Genomic DNA, 8883 nt, shown 5'->3' with positions numbered 1-8883 from the left:
GTCCTTGGAGAAGGAGCACGCGGTGTCCACCAACACCCTGGAGTTGTGACTGGCCACTTGAAAAGAAAAGAAAAGAAAAAAAAAAAAGAAAAAAAAAAGAAAAAAAAAATTAACAGGAGATTCAAAATATATAATCAAGAGATTAGATGCTCCTCTGTTGAGGGGACTGACTTTGAGCTGGTTGACCATGGCTAGTTAAAAACAAAATTAACAGGAGATTCAGTTATGTAGAGCTTGGGTGTCTCTGGTGAAGGAGTGTTTGGTGTCCACAAAAACCCTTAAGCTATTCAGGGAGAGGTGGGCACCGCAGGGAGTGGAGTGCATTATTTCCCCCTCCAACTCAACTTTGATTTAATCCTTGCCATCCCCTTCACTGTTTGATCATGCAGCATTGTCCTTTGATGTGAAGTCTTGAGTCATCTGGTAAACATTAGGCGGGAAGGTAAGGCGAGAGGATGACCCGTTAAGTCTAAGGAGTGATATGGATTTGTTAAGTGACTGGCAAAAACTTGGCAATTGGAATATAATCCACTTAGAATTTGGGAAAATATGAGGTCACACATCTATACCATTTGCTTAAACCACTGCTATGGTAATGAGATCAACATTTTCACCTTTCTGATGTGAAGATATTTCTTCAGAATTCCCTCTTGGACTTCATGATGACAATCATATATTGATGGCCTCCAGTTCAGACTTAACCCATGTGGATTTCAAACAGAGTTTCATACTTGTTATCACAAGAGGAAACTTTTTCTTGTGCATTCACTGTATCAAATTCTTTCAGAATTTTAAAGCCCTCCATTTGGGCCCTACTTGCCAAGACTTCTTTTTTCAAGAGAATCTGTCAATCCTTCCCTGATGTATAAACCCACACATTTTTAGTTTCATTCTTTTAATTTCTTTTTCTGCACCCTTTCCAGTGCCTCTTCATCCTTTCTATAATATAGCAGATTTAGCACACTTTCTCTTCTTTACAATTCTATCCATCTCAAATTAAAGTTCAGTTTTTTTTAACAGACTTGCTAACTCATTGTGCAGCTTTTAGTGAGTGCTGTATTTTTACTGTAAGATCCACTTTGTTCCTCTCGCCCACCTAGACTGACAGTTATGCAATAAGTTATTTCCTTATCCGTCCTACAAAAATACACCAGCTCACATTTTTCAGGGGAAGGTGAAAGTGTTATTTTGGATCTGAACTATTAACTCTCTTTCTCTCTCTACAGATGCTGTCAGATCTACTGAGTTTCTCCTGTGCTTTCTGTTTTTATTTCAATCTCTGGTCCTTAGGATTTTTCTTTTATTTGCAAGTATTGGGAAAAAAAATAATCAATATCTTAAGAACTTTGTTTGATTAAGTGAAAGTATCTTGTGTTTTCTGTATTTTTTTCTGATTGCCAGCATCTGCAGATCCTTCTTTTTTTTTATGATTTAAGCACAATCCTTTTTGCTGAAGTATTTTTGACCTCATGTTTTTGAGCTTACTGCTGTCTTGCAAAATTTCTTTTGCTGATGTGCCACTTTCAGCTTTGCCAAAACTTTAATGCCATGGTTCCATTCCTACAATTTTCTAAATCTCGTTTTGAGAATGGATTTAATATTCAGACATTTAGCAGAAGACCAGCTTGCTGGTCACACAGGAAATTTTAAGCCAAGAACTGATACCTTTTAGAATCTTTGAAATAAAATATGAAACTCATAATTGTGAAAGCATGACTTACTGAATTTTGTTTCCTCCTGAGTCTGAGAGATTAATGAAGGCAGTTGGTTGAGTTCCAGTTACATTTAATCTGCATGCTTGCATCCAGCATTTTGTGGGTTAGTGGAAATTACTGTCAGGGATATATTAAGATGCAAACTTTTACTCATTAGTGCTTTAGGGGCTGAATACCACTAATTACCCCTCTTCAATGGTTGAACAGTTAATAGCTGTAATTACCCTGGAGTTTACTTGTTTAAGTATAATTCCATAGAACATACTGTACAGAAACAGTCATTTAACGCAACCAGTTTATGCTTGTGTTTATGGTTCACTCCAGCCTCCTCCCATCCTTCCTCATCCATCTTTGCTCTGATAGCTATCATAATATTGAAAGCATCTCGTTTTCATTTTCTAGGGAAGTGTAAACACTTGTTGTGGTGTCTACCCCATGAAAGCCAGCAGAACTTTGTGTCTCTATTCAGCCTTCCCCCAGCCTTTGCTAGGATAAAATAAAAGTCACACAACATTAGGTTATAGTCCATCAGGTTTATCTGGAAATACAAGCTTTGTCCTTTGTCAGGTACGATAAAATAGACCAAGGGAGGAATGTTCTTGTTTTTGGACTAAGTCTGAAAGCTGAAGAGTACCATGGAGTGAGAGCCATGGCCCAACTTGTTTGAGAGACTACCAGACCTTATGGCAGTTAGCTAGCTGGTTGGTTGCCAGTGGAAATTGTGCAGGAATGATGACCCCAGCACAGGAGCTCACCTGCCCACATGGAGCTCACGACCAATCAGAAGCTGGCATCTCCAGACTTTGGCAGTGTTATGGCAAAGACCCTGGTTGCTGCTAGGCCACTATCCCCAGGCCCTTCCTCCATCAGAGGGTCACCACTGAGAAAGGAGGATGTTTCTGGGCTAGGCAGTTATGGGGACATGGGGTTGGGGGACAGAGTGTTCACAGCACTGAAAGAGGCTCTGCAGGCCATTGCATCTGTGCCAGTCAGTCATCGACCATCCAGGCGAAAGTGAGGACTGCAGATGCTGGAGATTAGAGTCATGAGTGTGGTGCTGGAAAAGCACAGCAGGTCAGGCAGCATCCAAGGAGCAGGTGAGTCGACGTTTCAGGCAAAAGCCCTTCATCAGGAATGATGAAGAAAAATGCTTCCAAGAAAACAAACCCACAACAGTCATCAGCCATCCATCTATTCGAATCCTATTTCCCAGCTTTCGGTCTGTAGCCTTACATGCTGTGGTATTTCAGTGCTCACCTAAATAGTTTTTAAATATCTTGAGATTCCCATCTCTGCTATCCTATTAGGCAGTGAATTCCATCCACTCTCTAGGTGAAAACATTCTCCCTCAAATCTTTCAAAACCTCTTGCTCCTTATCATAAAGCTGTGCCCCCTGTTCATTGACCCCTCTGCGAAGTGGAAAGGTTTCTCCCCATCTACCTTGTCCTTGTCCCTCAGAACTTTATACATCTCAGTCAGATTCCCCCCTCAACCTTCTCTGCTCTGAAGAAAACAAACCGAGGCTATCAAGTCTCTCTGCATAGCTGATTTGCTGCAGCCCAGGCAACGTTCTAGTGAATCTCTTCTGCACCTTCTGTAGTGCAATCCTATTCTTCCTAAATGTTGGGGATCAGAACTGCACACAGTACTCCAGCAGTGATCTAACTAAAATTGTACACAGCTCCACCATCACAACCTCCTTGCCCTTGCATGAGCAATGCCTTGACTAATAAAGGCAAGCACCCTATATGCCTTCCTCACTGCTTTACATACCTTTTCTACTGCCTTTAAGAATGAATGGAAAGGCACAGCAAGGCCCTTTTGATCCTCTGTATTTCCAAGATCCTACTATTCAATGTGTACTCCCTTGCCTCGTTAGTCCTCCCAAAATGCAACACGTCAAACTTTTCCAGATTAAATTCCATTTGTCACTGTTTACCTGTTCAGCCATCCCATCTGTATTGTTCTTTCCTTCTTGTTATTTATCACACCACAAATTTTCATGTCATCTTTGAATTTACTCATCATATCTCTTGCAATCATGTCTTGGTCACCAATGTACAGTACAAACAGCAAGGGACCTAACACTGAGCCCTCTGGCTCACACTCAGCATAGTCACAAAAACACTCTTCAACCATCACCCTCTGCTTCCTGTTATTAAATCACTTGGCCTGAACAACCACACAACACATACCAACCCACGTTAGTTTACTTGTCAAGTAAACCAACTCTTTCACATGCCACCTGAAGCTTTGGTAGAGGAGACGATGGCATAGTGGTAATATCACATAATTAGTAATCCAGACCCCCAGGCTAATGTTCTGGGACATAGGTCCAAGTCCCACCAACACTGATAACTTGAATTCGGTTTCAGGCTGATCTAATGACAACCATATAACCACAGTCGATTATCATTTTTAAAATAGGTCTGGTTCACTAATGCCCTTTAGGGAAGGAAATCTGCTATTCTTACCCTGTCTAGTCTTCATGTGACTCAAGGCCCACTAAGGGATTGGCAGCAAATACTGGCCTAGCCAGTGATGCCCATATCTCATGGATGAATTTTGATGAATTGCTGACCAGATGGTAAAACACCTTTAAGTTGTCACTAACTGATCACTTTAGAATCTTAATAGCAGCAGGTAGGAAGGGTCACCATGGGTCTTCCTGCCCACAACATAATTCTTCAGGTGGTAGGTTTTATTCCTAATGCTAGCCCATCCAATTATCTACCATTGCCCTTCACCTGACCCACTTCTCAGAGGGGAGAATTCCTTCATCTGTCTTGCTATCTTTTTTTTGCAAAATCCAAACTCACTGTCTGGCATCACCATTTAAAATCTTTCTGAACCCTCTCCATTGCATCCTGTACATAGCATAGCAACCAGTATTGACCGCAGCAGTCCAATTGTAGTCTCACCAAAGTTGATACCATTGAACCTAACCAATTATGTCCTCTTTGACCTGCACTGAAACTTGTAGTGATTTATATGCTTAGGAACATAGAAAACAGGAGGAGACCATTTCACCCTTAATTGTGTTCTCCCATTAAACCAAATCTTAGCTGTTCTACTTCAGTGTCCTTTTCCCACATGAATTCCACATTCCTTGATATCTTTGGTTGTATCCACAGTTCTCTTTGTCTCTATCCCAGTTGGATTCTTATGGTCCAAATCATTTCAAACAGTCCCAATTAATCACAGGGGATTCTTTTCAAAATCATCTATCTCATACAATTGATTTTAATTAGTGATATGTGAAATGAACCTAAAAATGATCATGTTTCTGTACACCATTCTGACCCCTCTGTAACCAGTGACAAACACAAACCTGAATGGTCTGGAAATATGGCCTCCCCCATCCCCCATAATTGTATGTGAAATTTATTGCATTCAACTTAATTATAGTACAGGAGAAAGTGAGGACTGCAGATGCTGGAGATCCGAGCGGAAAATGTGTTGCTGGAAAAGCGCAGCAGGTCAGGCAGCATCCAAGGAGCAGGAGAATCGACGTTTCGGGCATGAGCCCTTCTTCAGGAATGAAAAAGGGCTCATGCCCAAAACGTCGATTCTCCTCCTTGGATGCTGCCTGACCTGCTGCGCTTTTCCAGCTACACATTTTCAGCTTAATTATAGTACACACCTGTACTTCACAGATAAGGGTTTATTAAAATCTAGATGCTGGAATGGAGGATGCAGGGAGGGAAATTAATACCTCACTCTCCTCCCATCCCACTCCTATGACTGGCAGGAGAGGGTTCACTCAGCATCTGTACAAAACCCAACTGCATTGTGATTACTTCTGTTAAGCTTTGGTAACCTGTGGGTGCACTCTTGGCTGATCTCCCATGCTGTATATACCAGTAACTAGAAGTTATCCAGAGCTCTGCTGCCTGTGTCCTAAATTGTTTCAAATTGCATTTGCACCTCATGTTTTTATGGACCAGAACTGGCATCTGGTTGAGTGATGCCTCAACCTTAAAATCCACCAGAACTCCTCTCATGATCAGGACTCCAATCCTCTGGGCTTACTTCAAGCTGGGTCCATTTTCCATTGTCAGTTACGTTTTATTGGCCAGGTTCAATTCTCACCTCCTCAACCTCTTCCCCTCACCTGAGGTGGTACATTCATCACTAGTCATCTCTCTCTCTCTCTCTCTCTCTCAAATGACAGAGCAGTTGTATGATCCTCTGGGACTGCGATGATTTCAGCATTGTTTTGCTGGCCAGGTAATTTGCCATGGTAACTTCCATTTGGACATATCAATGATGTCCATCAATTGCAACAATCAACATTCTTGCTGTGTTCCAATCATGCAGAGAATATTGGAAGAACAGTACTGTCAGTTCCTTTCTTTCCAACGTTAAGACTGTAGACATACAATGACAACTGGAAGGCTACGTAGTCGAATATTCTACCATTGCTGGTGTTCTGTCTACATGCGGTTATACATCACATCCAGTCTTGCTGAAGGTAGTGGCACACAGCAGTTTAGGAATGCCCATCATAGGTTATCATCTGACCCTTAATTCAAGAATGATGTGTCCTCAGGTTTGCAATTTTCTGTGATAGGTCTTTATATCACAGAAATGTTCCAGTGCAGTGGGAGGCCATTTGATCCATCATGCCTCTACTGGCTCTCTTAACAATGCCAATCTCTTGCCTTTTCTCCATATCCCCATTTTCATGAAACTGAACAGGTTGATTCTCAACCCACAGATCTTTGGACCAGTAGGGCATGAAATCCCATGAGGTATTAGGACTTGGAGTGAAGGAATTTATTCCCTTTCATCCTCTTTTTTAATAACTGGCAAATTACTCACTTGGCAGCATTCCCTTGTTGGTGTGAAACTTTGATCCTTCAGAGTTGTAAGAATAGGGAGTACTTTTATTGACAGAACAAAATGGGCAAGGAGTAACACAGTTGGCTAAATTTCTTACAAAATCAACCAGATTCAGATAGAATATAACATGTTGATGAAGGATTAGGGATTCAATCCTACAGATTTATCCTTAAATTTGATTTACTCTTTCCCACTGATGGATTAGAATACAATTTATTAAGTTAATTGTAAGCAGTTTATTGATAAATTAAATATTGCTAAAAGGAGACAATGCTAAATTTGATCAATAATCAGCTGTGTCAATTTCAGTGAGTTTCATGGACGACTTCTCTCTGTCTTTCCTCGTGAGGTATCTCAGTATTTCTCTGTTGTACATATCATCAATTTGCAACAAAAACAAAAATTGCTGGAGAAGATTCCAAAAAAAGAGTCACTGGACTTGAAATGTTAACATTGTTTTCTTTCCACAGTTTCTCTAGCAATTTCTGTTTTTGTTTCAGATCTTTTGTTTATATTAGTTTGCACCACTTCACTCACACTATCGTGCCCTCACCAGGAACGGAGGTACTTGCTATTGCCAGGGGCTCCCGGGTTGCTGCTGCTTATCCATATTTAAAACCCAGCTGTGCACCATGTTAATGGCTACAAACCATTGTGAAGATTAATTTGTAATTGGATGATATAGTCAAGATTGCTTCTACACTGTCACCCCACCCCACCAAAGCCATTGTGGTATATGACCTTCCTTCACATCCCCAGAGTACCCTTTGCCCTCCCATGCTGCATCATCTCCCTCCCTTTACAATTTTTATCTCCTCTGTATTCTAGCATTCTGCCTCCAATCCTCACAATCAATTTCCCTCAGTGACCCCACCACAGCAGTAGTCTTTGATAACACCCCTTGACGTCCAGAGAACAGATCCCCATTGACCATCCTCAAAAGTCTTGGAAAGACAGCCCCGACTGATTCATGGTTACACCCCTGACTGATCTCTGCTAATCCTTGGACTGGTTGCACTGGAGCTGCAGGACTGACTGTGGCCCATTCCCAGACTTCAGTAAAACGGAGTTCCTGACATTGTCGAAGTGGCCGATTGATTGTGGCCAAGTCCCTGGACTGAGCTCGGACGCTGTCCCTGTCTGATTGTGGGAGAACCTTTGGCCTTCCTTGCATTGACTGCAGATTGCTCTCCATTTGACTTGGAGACATGATCATTTAGTTGAAGTACATGTGGTGAGTTTGTTCTAGAAACCGCTGTCATGTTGCAGGTATGACATTAACATAGCATGTTGTTGTATGGTAACATGCCCAACCCCCTGACTGATCACTGCTGGCAACCATGACAAGCTGCCTGACTTTGTGGCTGTGATAAAGGACAAGTCAAAATGGAAATACTGTCAACCCTTAAGTTCTGAATGATCTGTTAAAATATAAAAAGACAAAGCTTACATGCTATGAGCATTCAAGGACACTAAAAGGGTGTGAATACCAACACAGTAAACAAAGAACTCTGAGACAAACACTGCTACAATCCACGAGATGACTACCTGTTCCTTTGTGCATGTGGTCTGGCAGTAACATTACAATGCAATGTGAAACAAAAACAAAAAATGCTGAACAAACTCAACTGGTCTGGCAACAACTATGAAAGAGAGAGCAGAGTTAACCTTTTGCGTCCAGTGACTCTTTTCAGAACTGACAGCATCAGACTCCAGTGAGTCTTCAGTGCAAGCTGGAGAAAGAGCATCTCTTTTTCCACTTGGGCACCTTGCAGCTTTCATCAGTCAATATCAAATTCAATAATTGTAGAGCCTAAACGCCACCTTCGATGTCTTTTACCCTCTCCCACACCCTCAGGCCCTATCGTGACACAGCTTATTTTTATCATATCCAACTCATTTTCAGCTAAGCATGGTCCCCATTATCACCTATGTAGCTTTTCTTCTTCCCCGGGTTACAAGCAAGAATCCACTTGTTCCTTCACTCTGGGTTCCAAATTCACTCTTCTTTTTTCCACATCTTAACCACTTTTTACCAGATGCTATCAATTCTGCAGAAGGGTTATTGGACTCGAAATGTTAACTGTGTTCTCTGCACAGATACTGCCAGACCTGATGACTTTCCCTCACAATTCTTTCAGATTTCTAACATCTGCAGTTCTTTATTATAATGCGTCAGTGTGCTGTGAAGTGCAACATTGATGTGGAGAGTTGCATTCTAAGTGAGTCAGAAATATGCCATGATGGTGTGGTTAGTTTGGTGCATGCCAAGTGCCAATCTCTTGTAGATGAAGGACCCAGGCTGTCCATGCCAAAGGAGCA

Source organism: Chiloscyllium punctatum, chromosome 13 (genome assembly GCF_047496795.1).
Source record: "Chiloscyllium punctatum isolate Juve2018m chromosome 13, sChiPun1.3, whole genome shotgun sequence".
NCBI lineage: Eukaryota > Metazoa > Chordata > Chondrichthyes > Orectolobiformes > Hemiscylliidae > Chiloscyllium > Chiloscyllium punctatum.
Note: the sequence above shows the minus strand (reverse complement) of the source record.